The 17,959-nt window shown below is 59.1% G+C and overlaps 1 protein-coding gene across 1 annotated transcript in view; it reads left to right on the forward strand.

Moving 5' to 3' along the window:
* The window catches only part of LOC121269401 (NAD(P)(+)--arginine ADP-ribosyltransferase 2-like), a 204,369-nt gene extending 187,572 nt beyond the window's left edge, over positions 1 to 16,797 (forward strand). The window contains exon 2 of the transcript XR_005941357.1: positions 16,573 to 16,797. The gene's annotated coding sequence lies outside the window, so the exon portion shown is untranslated. The remainder of the gene's footprint in view (positions 1 to 16,572) is intronic.
* The last annotated feature ends 1,162 nt before the right edge of the window (positions 16,798 to 17,959 follow it).

Below are 17,959 nucleotides of genomic sequence, written 5' to 3' on the forward strand. Positions count from 1 at the left end.
CCGACAGTGAGACACTCCCTCAGTACTGTCCCTCCGACAGTGAGGCACTCCCTCAGTACTGTCCCTCCGACAGTGCGGCACTCCATCAGTACTGTCCCTCCGACAGTGCGGCACTCCCTCAGTACTGTTCCTCCGACAGTGCGGCACTCCCTCAGTACTGTCCCTCCGACAGTGCGGCACTCCCTCAGTACTGTCCCTCCGACAGTGCGGCACACCCTCAGCACTGTCCCTCCGACAGTGCGGCACTCACTCAGTACTGTCCCTCCGACCATGCGGCACTCACTCAGTACTGTCCCTCTGACCGTGCGGCACTCACTCAGTACTGTCCCTCCGACAGTGCGGCGCTCTCTCAGTACTGATCTGCCGACAGTGCGGTGCTCCCTCAGTACTGACCCTCCGACAGTGCTGCGCTCCCTCACTACTGACCCTCCGACAGAGCAGCACTCCCTCAGTACAGACCCTCCGACAGTGCAGCGCTCCCTCAGTACAGACCCTCCGACAGTGCAGCGCTCCCTCAGCACTGACCCTCCGACAGTTCGCCGCTCCCTCAGTACTGACCCTCCAACAGTGCAGCCTTCCCTCAGTAGTGACCCTCCATTAGAGCAGCGCACCCTCAGTATTAACATTCCGACAGTTCGGTACTCCCTCAGTACTGACCCTCCAACAGTGCAGCCTTCCCTCAGTACTGACCCTCCGACAGTGCCACGCTCCCTCAGTACTGACCCTCCGACAGTGCCACGCTCCCTCAGTACTGACCCTCCGACAGAGCGGCGCTCCCTCGGCACTGACCCTCCGACGGTGCGGCACTCCCTCAGTACTGGCCCTCAAACAGTGCGGCAATTCCTCAGCACTGACCCTCCGACATTGCGTCACTCCAACAGGACTGCCCCTCCCACAGTTCGGCACTCCCTTGGTACTGACCCTCCAACAGTGCGGCACTCCCTCAGTACTGTCCCTCCGACAGTGAGGCACTCCCTCAGTACTGTCCCTCCGACAGTGAGGCACTCCCTCAGTACTGTCCCTCCGACAGTGTGGCACTCCCTCAGTTCTGACCCTCCGACAGTGCAACACTCCCTCAGTACTGTCCATCCGACAGTGCGGCACTCCCTCAGTACTGACCCACCGACAGTGCGGCACTCCCTCAGTACTGACCCTCCGACAGTGCGGCACCCCCTTCGTACTGCCCCTCCCACAGTTCGGCACACCCTCGGTACTGACCATCCAAAAGCAGAGCACAACCTCAGTACTGGACCTCAAGCAGTGCAGCACTCCCTCAGTACTGGCCCTCCAGCAGTACAGCGCTGCCTCAGTAGTGACCCTCTGACAGTGCGGCACTCCCTCAGTACTGACCCTCTGACAGTGCGGCACTCCCTTAGTACTGACCCTCCGACAGTGCAGCACACCCTCAGTACTGACCCTCCGACAGTGCAGCGCTCCCTCAGTACTGACCCTCCGACAATGCCGCACTCCCTCGGTACTGACCCTCCGACAGTGCAACGCTGCTTCAGTACTGACCCTCCCACAGTTCGGCACTCCCTCGGTACTGACACTCCGAAAGCACAGCTCTCCCTCAGTGCTGGCCCTCAGGCAGTGCAGCGCTCCCTCCGTACTGTCCCTCCGACAGTGCGACGCTCCCTCAGTGCAGACCTTCCGACTGTTCGGCACTCCCTCAGTACTGGCCCTCCGACAGTGCGGCACTCCCTCAGCACTGGCCCTCCGACAGTGCAGCACTCCCTCAGTACTGACCCTCCGAAAGTGCGGCACTCCCTCAGTACTGACCCTCCGACAGTGCGGCACTCCCTCAGTACTGTCCCTCCGACAGTGAGACACACCCACAGGACTGCCCCTCCAACAGTGCAGCCTTCCCTCAGGACTGTCCTTCCGACATTGCGTCATTCCAACAGGACTGCCCCTCCCACAGTTCGGCACTCCCTCGGTACTGACCCTCCGACAGTGCAGGACTCCCTCAGTACTGACCCTCCGAAAGTGCGGCACTCCCTCAGTACTGACCCTCCGACATTGCGGCACTCCCTCAGTACTGTCCCTCCGACAGTGCGGAGCTCCCTGAGCATTGACCCTCCGACAGTGCGGCACTCCCTCAGCACTGACCCTCCGACAGTGCGGCACTCCCTCAGCACTGACCCTCCGACAGTGCGGCACTCCCTCAGTACTGACCATCCGACAGTGCGGCACTCCCTCAGGACTGACCCTCCGACAGTGCAGCGCTCCCTCAGTACAGCCCCTCCGACAGTGCGGCACTCCCTCAGTGCTGAACCTCCGTCCTTGCAGCGCACCCTCAGTATTAACACTCCGACAGTTCGGTACTCCCTCAGTACTGACCCTCCGACAGTGCGGCGCTCCCTCAGTACTGACCCTCCGACAGTGCAACACTCCCTCAGTACTGTCCCTCCGACAGTGCGGCACTCACTCAGTACTGTCCCTCCAACAGTGCGGCACTCACTCAGTACTGTCCCTCCGACCGTGCGGCACTCACTCAGTACTGTCCCTCTGACCGTGCGGCATTCAATCAGTACTGTCCCTCTGACAGTGCGGCGCTCCCTCAGTACTGATCCGCCAACAGTGCGGTGATCCCTCAGTACTGACCCTCCGACAGTGAGGCGCTCCCTCACTACTGACCCTCCGACAGGGCAGCACTCCCTCAGTACAGACCCTCCGACAGTGCAGCGCTTCCTCAGTACAGACCCTCCGACAGTGCAGCGCTCCCTCAGTACTGACCCTCCGACAGTTCGACGCTCCCTCAGTACTGACCCTCCAACAGTGCAGCCTTCCCTCAGTAGTGACCCTCCATTAGAGCAGCGCACCCTCAGTATTAACATTCCGACAGTTCGGTACTCCCTCAGTACTGACCCTCCAACAGTGCAGCCTTCCCTCAGTACTGACCCTCCGACAGTGCCACGCTCCCTCAGTACTGACCCTCCGACAGAGCGGCGCTCCCTCAGTACTGACCCTCCGACAGTGCTGCATTCCCTCAGTACTGGCCCTCAAACAGTGCGGCACTTCCTCAGCACTGACCCTCCGACATTGCGTCACTCCAACAGGACTGCCCCTCCCACAGTTCGGCACTCCCTTGGTACTGACCCTCCAACAGTGCGGCACTCCCTCAGTACTGTCCCTCCGACAGTGAGGCACTCCCTCAGTACTGTCCCTCCGACAGTGAGGCACTCCCTCAGTACTGTCCCTCCGACAGTGAGGCACTCCCTCAGTACTGTCCCTCCGACAGTGCGGCACTCCATCAGTACTGTCCCTCCGACAGTGCGGCACACCCTCAGTACTGTCCCTCCGACAGTGCGGCACTCACTCAGTACTGTCCCTCCGACCATGCGGCACTCACTCAGTACTGTACCTCTGACCGTGCGGCACTCACTCAGTACTGTCCCTCCGACAGTGCGGCGCTCTCTCAGTACTGATCTGCCGACAGTGCGGTGCTCCCTCGGTACTGACCCTCCGACAGTGCTGCGCTCCCTCACTACTGACCCTCCGACAGAGCAGCACTCCCTCAGTACAGACCCTCCGACAGTGCAGCGCTCCCTCAGTACAGACCCTCCGACAGTGCAGCGCTCCCTCAGCACTGACCCTCCGACAGTTCGCCGCTCCCTCAGTACTGACCCTCCAACAGTGCAGCCTTCCCTCAGTAGTGACCCTCCATTAGAGCAGCGCACCCTCAGTATTAACATTCCGACAGTTCGGTACTCCCTCAGTACTGACCCTCCAACAGTGCAGCCTTCCCTCAGTACTGACCCTCCGACAGTGCCACGCTCCCTCAGTACTGACCCTCCGACAGTGCCACGCTCCCTCAGTACTGACCCTCCGACAGAGCGGCGCTCCCTCGGCACTGACCCTCCGACGGTGCGGCACTCCCTCAGTACTGGCCCTCAAACAGTGCGGCAATTCCTCAGCACTGACCCTCCGACATTGCGTCACTCCAACAGGACTGCCCCTCCCACAGTTCGGCCCTCCCTTGGTACTGACCCTCCAACAGTGCGGCACTCCCTCAGTACTGTCCCTCCGACAGTGAGGCACTCCCTCAGTACTGTCCCTCCGACAGTGAGGCACTCCCTCAGTACTGTCCCTCCGACAGTGTGGCACTCCCTCAGTTCTGACCCTCCGACAGTGCAACACTCCCTCAGTACTGTCCATCCGACAGTGCGGCACTCCCTCAGTACTGACCCACCGACAGTGCGGCACTCCCTCAGTACTGACCCTCCGACAGTGCGGCACCCCCTTCGTACTGCCCCTCCCACAGTTCGGCACACCCTCGGTACTGACCATCCAAAAGCAGAGCACAACATCAGTACTGGACCTCAAGCAGTGCAGCACTCCCTCAGTACTGGCCCTCCAACAGTACAGCGCTGCCTCAGTAGTGACCCTCTGACAGTGCGGCACTCCCTCAGTACTGACCCTCTGACAGTGCGGCACTCCCTTAGTACTGACCCTCCGACAGTGCAGCACACCCTCAGTACTGACCCTCCGACAGTGCAGCGCTCCCTCAGTACTGACCCTCCGACAATGCCGCACTCCCTCGGTACTGACCCTCCGACAGTGCAACGCTGCTTCAGTACTGACCCTCCCACAGTTCGGCACTCCCTCGGTACTGACACTCCGAAAGCACAGCTCTCCCTCAGTGCTGGCCCTCAGGCAGTGCAGCGCTCCCTCCGTACTGTCCCTCCGACAGTGCGACGCTCCCTCAGTGCAGACCTTCCGACTGTTCGGCACTCCCTCAGTACTGGCCCTCCGACAGTGCGGCACTCCCTCAGCACTGGCCCTCCGACAGTGCAGCACTCCCTCAGTACTGTCCCTCCGACAGTGCGGCACTCCCTCAGTACTGTCCCTCCGACAGTGCGGCACACCCTCAGTACTGTCCCTCCGACAGTGCGGCACTCACTCAGTACTGTCCCTCCGACCATGCGGCACTCACTCAGTACTGTCCCTCTGACAGTGCGGCACTCACTCAGTACTGTCCCTCCGACAGTGCGGCGCTCTCTCAGTACTGATCTGCCGACAGTGCGGTGCTCCCTCAGTACTGACCCTCCGACAGTGCTGCGCTCCCTCACTACTGACCCTCCGACAGAGCAGCACTCCCTCAGTACAGACCCTCCGACAGTGCAGCGCTCCCTCAGTACAGACCCTCCGACAGTGCAGCGCTCCCTCAGCACTGACCCTCCGACAGTTCGCCGCTCCCTCAGTACTGACCCTCCAACAGTGCAGCCTTCCCTCAGTAGTGACCCTCCATTAGAGCAGCGCACCCTCAGTATTAACATTCCGACAGTTCGGTACTCCCTCAGTACTGACCCTCCAACAGTGCAGCCTTCCCTCAGTACTGACCCTCCGACAGTGCCACGCTCCCTCAGTACTGACCCTCCGACAGTGCCACGCTCCCTCAGTACTGACCCTCCGACAGAGCGGCGCTCCCTCGGCACTGACCCTCCGACGGTGCGGCACTCCCTCAGTACTGGCCCTCAAACAGTGCGGCAATTCCTCAGCACTGACCCTCCGACATTGCGTCACTCCAACAGGACTGCCCCTCCCACAGTTCGGCACTCCCTTGGTACTGACCCTCCAACAGTGCGGCACTCCCTCAGTACTGTCCCTCCGACAGTGAGGCATTCCCTCAGTACTGTCCCTCCGACAGTGAGGCACTCCCTCAGTACTGTCCCTCCGACAGTGTGGCACTCCCTCAGTTCTGACCCTCCGACAGTGCAACACTCCCTCAGTACTGACCCTCCGACAGTGCAGGACTCCCTCAGTACTGACCCTCCGAAAGTGCGGCACTCCCTCAGTACTGTCCCTCCGACAGTGCGGAGCTCCCTCAGCATTGACCCTCCGACAGTGCGGCACTCCCTCAGCACTGACCCTCCGACAGTGCGGCACTCCCTCAGCACTGACCCTCCGACAGTGCGGCACTCCCTCAGTACTGACCATCCGACAGTGCGGCACTCCCTCAGGACTGACCCTCCGACAGTGCAGCGCTCCCTCAGTACAGCCCCTCCGACAGTGCGGCACTCCCTCAGTGCTGACCCTCCGACAGTGCGGCGCTCCCTCAGTACTGACCCTCCGACAGTGCAACACTCCCTCAGTACTGTCCCTCCGACAGTGCGGCACTCACTCAGTACTGTCCCTCCAACAGTGCAGCACTCACTCAGTACTGTCCCTCCGACCGTGCGGCACTCACTCAGTACTGTCCCTCTGACCGTGCGGCACTCACTCAGTACTGTCCCTCCGACAGTGCGGCGCTCCCTCAGTACTGATCCGCCGACAGTGCAGTGCTCCCTCAGTACTGACCCTCCGACAGTGAGGCGCTCCCTCACTACTGACCCTCCGACAGGGCAGCACTCCCTCAGTACAGACCCTCCGACAGTGCAGCGCTTCCTCAGTACAGACCCTCCGACAGTGCAGCGCTCCCTCAGCACTGACCCTCCGACAGTTCGCCGCTCCCTCAGTACTGACCCTCCAACAGTGCAGCCTTCCCTCAGTAGTGACCCTCCATTAGAGCAGCGCACCCTCAGTATTAACATTCCGACAGTTCGGTACTCCCTCAGTACTGACCCTCCAACAGTGCAGCCTTCCCTCAGTACTGACCCTCCGACAGTGCCACGCTCCCTCAGTACTGACCCTCCGACAGAGCGGCGCTCCCTCAGTGCTGACCCTCCGACAGTGCTGCATTCCCTCAGTACTGGCCCTCAAACAGTGCGGCACTTCCTCAGCACTGACCCTCCGACATTGCGTCACTCCAACAGGACTGCCCCTCCCACAGTTCGGCACTCCCTTGGTACTGACCCTCCAACAGTGCGGCACTCCCTCAGTACTGTCCCTCCGACAGTGAGGCACTCCCTCAGTACTGTCCCTCCGACAGTGCGGCACTCCCTCAGTACTGTCCCTCCGACAGTGCGGCACTCCCTCAGTACTGTCCCTCCGACAGTGCGGCACTCCCTCAGTACTGTCCCTCCGACAGTGCGGCACTCCCTCAGTACTGTCCCTCCGACAGTGCGGCACTCCCTCAGTACTGTCCCTCCGACAGTGCGGCACACCCTCAGTACTGTCCCTCCGACAGTGCGGCACACCCTCAGTACTTTCCCTCCGACAGTGCGGCACTCGCTCAGCACTGTCCCTCCGACATTGCGGCACTCCCTCAGTACTGTCCCTCCGACAGTGCGGCACTCCCTCAGTACTGTCCCTCCAACAGTGCGGCACTCCCTCAGTTCTGACCCTCCGACAATGCAAAACTCCCTCAATACTGACACTCCCACAGTTCGGCACACCCTTGGTACTGACCGTCCAAAAGCACAGCACTCCCGCAGTGCTGGGCCTCCGACAGTGCAGCGCTCCTTCAGTACTCACCCTCCGACAGTGCAGCGCTCCCTCAGTACTGACCCTCCGACAGTGCAGCGCTCCCTCAGTACTGTCCCTCCGACAGTGCGGCACTCCCTCAGTACTGTCCATCCGACAGTTCGGCACTCCCTCAGTACTGACCCTCCGATAGTGCGGCACGCCCTCAGTACTGTCCCTCCGACAGTGCGGCACTCCCTCAGTACTGTCCCTCTGACAGTGCGGCAGTCCTTCAGTACTGTCCCTGCGACAGTGCGGCACTCCCTCAGTACTGTCCCTGCGACTGTGCGGCACTCCCTCAGTACTGTCCCTCCGACAGAGCGGCACTCCCTCAGTACTGTCCCTCCGACAGAGCGGCACTCGCTCAGCACTGTCCCTCCGATATTGCGGCACCCCCTCAGTACTGTCCCTCCGACAGTGCGGCACTTCCTCAGTACTGTCCCTCCGACAGTGCGGCACTCCCTCAGTACTGTCCCTCGACAGTGCGGCACTCCCTCAGTACTGTACCTCCGACAGTGCGGCACTCCCTCAGTACTGTCCCTCCGAAAGTGCGGCACTCCCTCAGTACTGTCCCTCCGACAGTGCGGCACTCCCTCAGTTCTGACCCTCCGACAGTGCGGCACTCCCTCAGTTCTGACCCTCCGACAGTGCAAAACTCCCTCAATACTGACACTCCCACAGTTCGGCACACCCTTGGTACTGACCGTCCAAAAGCACAGCACTCCCTCAGTGCTGGGCCTCCGACAGTGCAGCGCTCCTTCAGTACTCACCCTCCGACAGTGCAGCGCTCCCTCAGTACTGACCCTCCGACAGTGCGGCACTCCCTCAGTACCGTCCCTCCGACAGTGCAGCACTCCCTCAGTACTGTCCCTCCGACAGTGCGGCACTCCCTCAGTGCTGTCCATCCGTCAGTTCGGCACTCCCTCAGTACTGTCCATCCGTCAGTTCGGCACTCCCTCAGTACTGACCCTCCGATAGTGCGGCACGCCCTCAGTACTGTCCCTCCGACAGTGCGGCACTCCCTCAGTACTTTCCCTCCGACAGTGCGGCACTCCCTCAGTACTTTCCCTCCGACAGTGCGGCACTCCCTCTGTACTGTCCCTCCGACAGTGCGGCACTCCCTCTGAAATGTCGCTCCGACAGTGCGGCACTCCCTCTGTACTGTCCCTCCGACAGTGCGGCACTCCCTCTGTACTGTCCCTCCGACAGTGAGACACACCCACAGGACTGCCCCTCCAACAGTGCAGCCTTCCCTCAGTACTGTCCTTCCGACATTGCGTCATTCCAACAGGACTGCCCCTCCCACAGTTCGGCACTCCCTCGGTACTGACCCTCCGACAGTGCAGGACTCCCTCAGTACTGACCCTCCGAACGTGCGGCACTCCCTCAGTACTGACCCTCCGACATTGCGGCACTCCCTCAGTACTGTCCCTCCGACAGTGCGGAGCTCCCTCAGCATTGACCCTCCGACAGTGCGGCACTCCCTCAGCACTGACCCTCCGACAGTGCGGCACTCCCTCAGCACTGACCCTCCGACAGTGCGGCACTCCCTCAGTACTGACCATCCGACAGTGCGGCACTCCCTCAGGACTGACCCTCCGACAGTGCAGCGCTCCCTCAGTACAGCCCCTCCGACAGTGCGGCACTCCCTCAGTGCTGACCCTCCGTCCTTGCAGCGCACCCTCAGTATTAACACTCCGACAGTTCGGTACTCCCTCAGTACTGACCCTCCGACAGTGCGGCGCTCCCTCAGTACTGACCCTCCGACAGTGCAACACTCCCTCAGTACTGTCCCTCCGACAGTGCGGCACTCACTCAGTACTGTCCCTCCAACAGTGCGGCACTCACTCAGTACTGTCCCTCCGACCGTGCGGCACTCACTCAGTACTGTCCCTCTGACCGTGCGGCATTCACTCAGTACTGTCCCTCCGACAGTGCGGCGCACCCTCAGTACTGATCCGCCGACAGTGCGGTGCTCCCTCAGTACTGACCCTCCGACAGTGAGGCGCTCCCTCACTACTGACCCTCCGACAGGGCAGCACTCCCTCAGTACAGACCCTCCGACAGTGCAGCGCTTCCTCAGTACAGACCCTCCGACAGTGCAGCGCTCCCTCAGTACTGACCCTCCGACAGTTCTACGCTCCCTCAGTACTGACCCTCCAACAGTGCAGCCTTCCCTCAGTAGTGACTCTCCATTAGAGCAGCGCACCCTCAGTATTAACATTCCGACAGTTCGGTACTCCCTCAGTACTGACCCTCCAACAGTGCAGCCTTCCCTCAGTACTGACCCTCCGACAGTGCCACGCTCCCTCAGTACTGACCCTCCGACAGAGCGGCGCTCCCTCAGTACTGACCCTCCGACAGTGCTGCACTCCCTCAGTACTGGCCCTCAAACAGTGCGGCACTTCCTCAGCACTGACCCTCCGACATTGCGTCACTCCAACAGGACTGCCCCTCCCACAGTTCGGCACTCCCTTGGTACTGACCCTCCAACAGTGCGGCACTCCCTCAGTACTGTCCCTCCGACAGTGAGGCACTCCCTCAGTACTGTCCCTCCGACAGTGAGGCACTCCCTCAGTACTGTCCCTCCGACAGTGCGGCACTCCATCAGTACTGTCCCTCCGACAGTGCGGCACACCCTCAGTACTGTCCCTCCGACAGTGCGGCACTCACTCAGTACTGTCCCTCCGACCATGCGGCACTCACTCAAGACTGTCCCTCTGACCGTGCGGCACTCACTCAGTACTGTCCCTCCGACAGTGCGGCGCTCTCTCAGTACTGATCTGCCGACAGTGCGGTGCTCCCTCAGTACTGACCCTCCGACAGTGCTGCGCTCCCTCACTACTGACCCTCCGACAGAGCAGCACTCCCTCAGTACAGACCCTCCGACAGTGCAGCGCTCCCTCAGTACAGACCCTCCGACAGTGCAGCGCTCCCTCAGCACTGACCCTCCGACAGTTCGCCGCTCCCTCAGTACTGACCCTCCAACAGTGCAGCCTTCCTTCAGTAGTGACCCTCCATTAGAGCAGCGCACCCTCAGTATTAACATTCCGACAGTTCGGTACTCCCTCAGTACTGACCCTCCAACAGTGCAGCCTTCCCTCAGTACTGACCCTCCGACAGTGCCACGCTCCCTCAGTACTGACCCTCCGACAGTGCCACGCTCCCTCAGTACTGACCCTCCGACAGATCGGCGCTCCTTCGGCACTGACCCTCCGACGGTGCGGCACTCCCTCAGTACTGGCCCTCAAACAGTGCGGCAATTCCTCAGCACTGACCCTCCGACTTTGCGTCACTCCAACAGGACTGCCCCTCCCACAGTTCGGCACTCCCTTGGTACTGACCCTCCAACAGTGCGGCACTCCCTCAGTACTGTCCCTCCGACAGTGAGGCACTCCCTCAGTACTGTCCCTCCGACAGTGAGGCACTCCCTCAGTACAGTCCCTCCGACAGTGTGGCACTCCCTCAGTTCTGACCCTCCGACAGTGCAACACTCCCTCAGTACTGTCCATCCGACAGTGCGGCACTCCCTCAGTACTGACCCACCGACAGTGCGGCACTCCCTCAGTACTGACCCTCCGACAGTGCGGCACCCCCTTCGTACTGCCCCTCCCACAGTTCGGCACACCCTCGGTACTGACCATCCAAAAGCAGAGCACAACATCAGTACTGGACCTCAAGCAGTGCAGCACTCCCTCAGTACTGGCCCTCCAACAGTACAGCGCTGCCTCAGTAGTGACCCTCTGACAGTGCGGCACTCCCTCAGTACTGACCCTCTGACAGTGCGGCACTCCCTTAGTACTTACCCTCCGACAGTGCAGCACACCCTCAGTACTGACCCTCCGACAGTGCAGCGCTCCCTCAGTACTGACCCTCCGACAATGCCGCACTCCCTCGGTACTGACCCTCCGACAGTGCAACGCTGCTTCAGTACTGACCCTCCCACAGTTCGGCACTCCCTCGGTACTGACACTCCGAAAGCACAGCTCTCCCTCAGTGCTGGCCCTCAGGCAGTGCAGCGCTCCCTCCGTACTGTCCCTCCGACAGTGCGACGCTCCCTCAGTGCAGACCTTCCGACTGTTCGGCACTCCCTCAGTACTGGCCCTCCGACAGTGCGGCACTCCCTCAGCACTGGCCCTCCGACAGTGCAGCACTCCCTCAGTACTGTCCCTCCGACAGTGCGGCACTCCCTCAGTACTGTCCCTCCGACAGTGCGGCACACCCTCAGTACTGTCCCTCCGACAGTGCGGCACTCACTCAGTACTGTCCCTCCGACCATGCGGCACTCACTCAGTACTGTCCCTCTGACCGTGCGGCACTCACTCAGTACTGTCCCTCCGACAGTGCGGCGCTCTCTCAGTACTGATCTGCCGACAGTGCGGTGCTCCCTCAGTACTGACCCTCCGACAGTGCTGCGCTCCCTCACTACTGACCCTCCGACAGAGCAGCACTCCCTCAGTACAGACCCTCCGACAGTGCAGCGCTCCCTCAGTACTGTCCATCCGTCAGTTCGGCACTCCCTCAGTACTGACCCTCCGATAGTGCGGCACGCCCTCAGTACTGTCCCTCCGACAGTGCGGCACTCCCTCAGTACTTTCCCTCCGACAGTGCGGCACTCCCTCAGTACTTTCCCTCCGACAGTGCGGCACTCCCTCTGTACTGTCCCTCTGACAGTGCGGCACTCCCTCTGTACTGTCCCTCCGACAGTGCGGCACTCCCTCTGTACTGTCCCTCCGACAGTGCGGCACTCCCTCTGTACTGTCCCTCCGACAGTGCGGCACTCCCTCAGTTCTGAGCCTCCGACAGTGCGGCACTCCCTCAGTTCTGACCCTCCAACAGTGCAAAACTCCCTCAATACTGACACTCCCACAGTTCGGCACACCCTCGGTATTGACCGTCCAAAAGCACAGCACTCCCTCAGTGCTGGGCCTCCGACATTGCAGTGCTCCCTCAGTACTGACCCTCTGACAGTGCGGCACTCCCTCAGTATGTCCCTCCGACAGTGTGGCACTCCCTCAGTTCTGTCCCTCCGACAGTGCGGCACTCCCTCAGTACTGTCCATCCGACAGTGCGGCACTCCCTCAGTACTGACCCACCGACAGTGCGGCACTCCCTCAGTACTGTCCCTCCGACAGTGCGGCACTCCCTCAGTACTGTCCATCCGACAGTGCGGCACTCCCTCAGTACTGACCCTCCGACAGTGCAGCACACCCTCAGTACTGACCCTCCGACAGTGCAGCGCTCCCTCAGTACTGACCCTCCGACAATGCCGCACTCCCTCGGTACTGACCCTCCGACAGTGCAACGCTGCTTCAGTACTGACCCTCCCACAGTTCGGCACTCCCTCGGTACTGACACTCCGAAAGCACAGCTCTCCCTCAGTGCTGGCCCTCAGGCAGTGCAGCGCTCCCTCCGTACTGTCCCTCCGACAGTGCGACGCTCCCTCAGTGCAGACCTTCCGACTGTTCGGCACTCCCTCAGTACTGGCCCTCCGACAGTGCGGCACTCCCTCAGCACTGGCCCTCCGACAGTGCAGCACTCCCTCAGTACTGACCCTCCGAAAGTGCGGCACTCCCTCAGTACTGACCCTCCGACAGTGCGGCACTCCCTCAGTACTGTCCCTCCGACAGTGAGACACACCCACAGGACTGCCCCTCCAACAGTGCAGCCTTCCCTCAGTACTGTCCTTCCGACATTGCGTCATTCCAACAGGACTGCCCCTCCCACAGTTCGGCACTCCCTCGGTACTGACCCTCCGACAGTGCAGCACTCCCTCAGTACTGACCCTCCGACAGTGCGGCACTCCCTCAGTACTGACCCTCCGACAGTGCGGCACTCCCTCAGTACTGTCCCTCCGACAGTGCGGAGCTCCCTCAGCATTGACCCTCCGACAGTGCGGCACTCCCTCAGCACTGACCCTCCGACAGTGCGGCGCTCCCTCAGCACTGACCCTCTGACAGTGCGGCACTCCCTCAGTATTGACCTTCCGACATTGCGTCACTCCAAGAGGATTGCCCCTCCCACCGTTCGGCACTCCCTCGGTACTGACCCTCCGAAAGCACAGCACTCCCTCAGTGCTGGGCCTCAGGCAGTGCAGCGCTCCTTCAGTAGTGGCTCTCCAACAGTGCAGTGCTCCCTCAGTACTGACCCTCCGACAATGCGGCACTCTCTCAGTACTGACCCTCCGACAGTGCGGCACTCCCTCAGTACTGACCCTCCGACTGTGCAGCGCTGCTTCAGTACTGACCCTCCCACAGTTCGGCACTCCTTCGGTACTGACCCTCCAAAAGCACAGCACTCCCTCAGTGCTGGCCCTCAGGCTGTGCAGCGCTCTCTCCGTACTGTCCATCCGACAGTGTGACGCTCCCTCAGTGCAGACCTTCCGACAGTGCAGCGTTCCCTCAGTACTGACCCTCAGACATTGCGTCACTCCAACAGGACTGCCCCTCCCACAGTTCGGCACTCCCTCGGTACTGACCCTCCATCAGTGCAGCGCTCCCTCAGTACTAACACTCCGACAGTTCAGTACTCCCTCAGTACTGACCCTCCAACAGTGCAGCCTTCCCTCAGTACTGACCCTCCCACAGTGCGGCACTCCCTCAGTACTGACCCTCCGACAGTGAGACACACCCACAGGACTGCCCCTCCAACAGTGCAGCCTTCCCTCAGTACTGTCCTTCCGACATTGCGTCATTCCAACAGGACTGCCCCTCCCACAGTTCGGCACTCCCTCGGTACTGACCCTCCGAAAGCACAGCGCTCCCTCAGTACTGACCCTCCGATAGTACAGCACTCCCTCAGAACTGATCCCCTGACACTGCAGCACAGCTTCAGAATGCTGGAAACAATGACCGTTTAAGATATGGATCCAATGGAATGCAGCTCTCTCCATATTCACGGATTATTACAGGAGGGCACACAGATACAGAGAGTTGTAGGGGCCGGAGGTGGTTACAGATATAAGGAGGGTTGTAGGGGCTGAACGAGGTTAAAGACATAGGGAGGGTTGTAGGAGGTTACAAAAATAGGGTGGGTGTAGGGGATGGAGGAGGTTACAGAAATATGGAGGGTTGTTGGGGTTGGAAGAGGTGACATATATGGAGGGTTGTAGGGGCTGGAGGAGGTTACAGCGATAAGGAAGGTTGTAGGAGGTGACAGAGATGAGGGTTGTAGGGGCTGGAGGAGGTTACAGAGATAGGGAGGGTTGTAGGGGTTGGAGGAGGTGACAGAGATAAGGAGAGTTGTAGTGGCTGGAGGAGGTTACAAAAATAGGGAGGGTTGTATGAGGTTACAGTGATAGGGAGGGTTGTAGGAGGTTACAGAGATAGGGAGGGTTGTAGGGGCTGGAGGAGGTTACAAAGGTAGAGAGGGTTGTATGGGTTGGAGGAGGTTACAGATAGGGAGGGTTGTAGGGGCTGGAGGAAGTTACAGAGATTGAGAAGGTTGTAGGGGCTGGAGAAGGTTACAGAGGTAGGGAGGGTTGTAAGGGCTGGAGGAGATTACAGAGATAAGTAAGATTCTGGGGCTGGAGGAGGTTACAGAGAAGGGAGGGTTGTAGGGGCTGGAGGAGGTTACAGAGATAGGGAGGGTTGTAGTTGCTGGAGGAGGTTACAGAGATATGGAGGGTTGTAGGTACTGGAGGAGGTTACAGAGATAGGGAGGGTTGTAGGGGTTGGAGGAGGTGACAGAGATAAGGAGAGTTGTAGTGGCTGGAGGAGGTTACAAAAATAGGGAGGGTTGTAGGGGATGGAGGAGGTTACAGAGATATGGATGGTTGTTGGGGTTGGAGGAGGTGACAGATATGGAGGGTTATAGGGGCTGGAGGAGGTTACAGAGATAGGGAGGGTTGTATGAGGTTATAGTGATAGGGAGGGTTGTAGGAGGTTACAGAGATAGGGAGGGTTGTAGGAGGTTACAGAGATAGGGAGGGTTGTAGGGGCTGGAGGAGGTTACAAAGGTAGAGAGGGTTGTATGGATTGGAGGAGGTTACAGATAGGGAGGGTTGTAGGGGCTGGAGGAAGTTACAGAGATTGAGAAGGTTGTAGGGGCTGGAGAAGGTTACAGAGGTAGGGAGGGTTGTAAGGGCTGGAGGAGATTACAGAGATAAGTAAGATTCTGGGGCTGGAGGAGGTTACAGAGAAGGGAGGGTTGTAGGGGCTGGAGGAGGTTACAGAGATAGGGAGGGTTGTAGTTGCTGGAGGAGGTTACAGAGATAGGGAGGGTTGTAGGTACTGGAGGAGGTTACAGAGATAGGGAGGGTTGTAGGGGCTGGAGGAGGTTACAGAGATAGGGAGGGTTGTAGGTGCTGGAGGAGGTTACAGAGATAGGGAGGGTTGTGGGGATTGGAGAAAGGTACGGAAACAGGGAGGGTTGTAGCAGTTGGAGATGGTAACAGGGATATGGAGGGTTGTAGGAAGTTAGAGAGATATGGAGGATTGAAGGCGCTGGAGGAGGTTAGAGGGATAGGGAGGGTTGAAGCAGTTGGAGGAGGTTACAGATTTAGGGAGTGTTGTTGGGGTTGGAGGAGGTTACAAACATAGGGAGGGTTTTAGGGGTTGGAGGGGGTTACACAGATAAGGAGGATTGTAGGGGTTGGAGGAGATCACAGACATAGGGATGGTTGTTGGGGATGGAGGAGGTTACAGAGATAAGGAGGGTTGTAGGGGTTGGAAGAGGATACAGAGATAGGGAGGGTTCTAGGGATTGGAAGAGGATACAGAGATAGAGAGGGTTGTAGGGGTGTAGGAGGTTAGAGATATAGGGAGGGTTGTAGGATGTTACAGAGAAAGGGAGGGCTGTAGGAGGTTACAAAGATAGAGAGGGTTGTAGGTGTTGGAGGAGGTCACACACATAGGGAGGGTTGTTGGGGATGGAGGAGGTTACAGAGATAGGGAGGGTTGTAGGGGTTGGAAGAGGATACAGAGATAGGGAGGGTTGTAGGGGCTGGAGGAGGTTACAAAGATAGGGAGGGTTGTAGGTGTTGGAGGAGTTTAGAGATATGGAGGGTTAGTACTGAGGGAACGGCGCACTGTCGGAGGGTCAGTACTGAGGGAGCGGCGCACTGTCAGAGAGTCAGTACTGAGGGAGGGGCACACTGTCGGAGGGTCAGTAATGACGGAGTGCAGCACCGTCAGAGGCTCAGTACTGAGGGAGTGCCGCACTGTCGGAGGACCAGTACTGAGGGAGCGCTGTGATAGGTTTCTGCTCACAATTCTCTTTTATCTGCAGGTTTTCGTCGGTCCAGCTGATGACTACATTCACGTCTTTATTTTCGAAGAGCTTCCCCGTGACGGTGGGAATCTTGTTGTGAAGGTTGTGCACAGTGGGAAAAGGCTGATTGATAAAATTTAAATTGCTCCCATGTCCTTCCCTGCATCTCTCAGTGTGACCAGAAGGTCATTCAGCCCTTCCCCGAGCCTGTTATAGAGGAAAAGGAGGAGGCCATTCAGCCCCTTCTCGAGCCTATTACACAGGACGATGAGGATGCCATTCAGTCCCTTAGGTCTGTGACAGAGAACAGGAAGGGTCCATTGAGCCTGCTTGACCCTGTTTAACAGTAACAGGTGTGAGGTATTCAGCCCCTCCAATCTCGAGACCATCCAGGATGAAGCTTACTCGATTGGCACCCATCCTCAAACATTCACTCCCTCCACCATCGACGCACAGCAGCAGCAGTGTGTGTACCATCTACAAGATGCACTGCAGCAACTCACCAAGGCTCCTTCAACAGCACCTTCCAAACCCACGACCACTACCATCTAGAAGGACAAGGGCAGCAGACACATGGGGAACACCCACCACCTGGAAGTTCCCCTCTGAGCCACACACCTACTTGGAAATATATCGGCTGTTCCTTCACTGTTGCTGGATCAAGATCCTGGAACTCCCTCCCTAACCACGCTGTGGGTGTACCTACACCACAGGGACTGCAGCGGCTCAAGAAGGCAGCTCACCACCACCTTCTCAAGGGGCAATTAGGGATGGGCAATAAATGCCGGACTTGCCGATGACACTCAAGGGATTAGTGAGTGAAAATAATAAACGTTCCTCTCTGAACTCCCAACGGGAAAACATATTACAATATTGATTGGTAAAATGCTTGTGGGATCTTGCTGTGCTGAAATCTACAACTGTCTCCATGGCAGCACACCTGGCAGAAGGGATTCTGCCTCCAGCATGTTTGCACGTCCCCTCAGAAACTCTGTCGCTGACGCTGCAGCTATTCGCCTACAGTGGCCTCACCAAAGGCTCAACAAATGTATTCTGCAGCAATCATTTTGTTTTGAAATCATTGATTCCATCACAAGATGGTGGGCGGAGAGATGGTTTGAGGGTCTTCGAGCGGGGTTTGACATCAACTGAGGGTGTTCTCATTGTGGCAGATGGCATGATGTGAGGGGTATGTGTTCCAGTACATGTGTGACAGAAACCAAGAGCCTAGTGGTGTTTGGGTTTTACACTAACTGTTCGCCTGCTCCCTCATCAAATCGTCGGTTTACATTATGACTGGCCGACCTGTAGGGTGACCAGAGAAATGTGGGCCCACAAAGTAGGTATTTGGTCATGGCGTGCAATATGCCAACCATGTCTTCATCCGAAGCCTTTTCAACAGTCA

This window comes from Carcharodon carcharias, chromosome 24 (assembly GCF_017639515.1).
Source record: "Carcharodon carcharias isolate sCarCar2 chromosome 24, sCarCar2.pri, whole genome shotgun sequence".
In the NCBI taxonomy this organism is placed as follows: Eukaryota; Metazoa; Chordata; class Chondrichthyes; order Lamniformes; family Lamnidae; genus Carcharodon; species Carcharodon carcharias.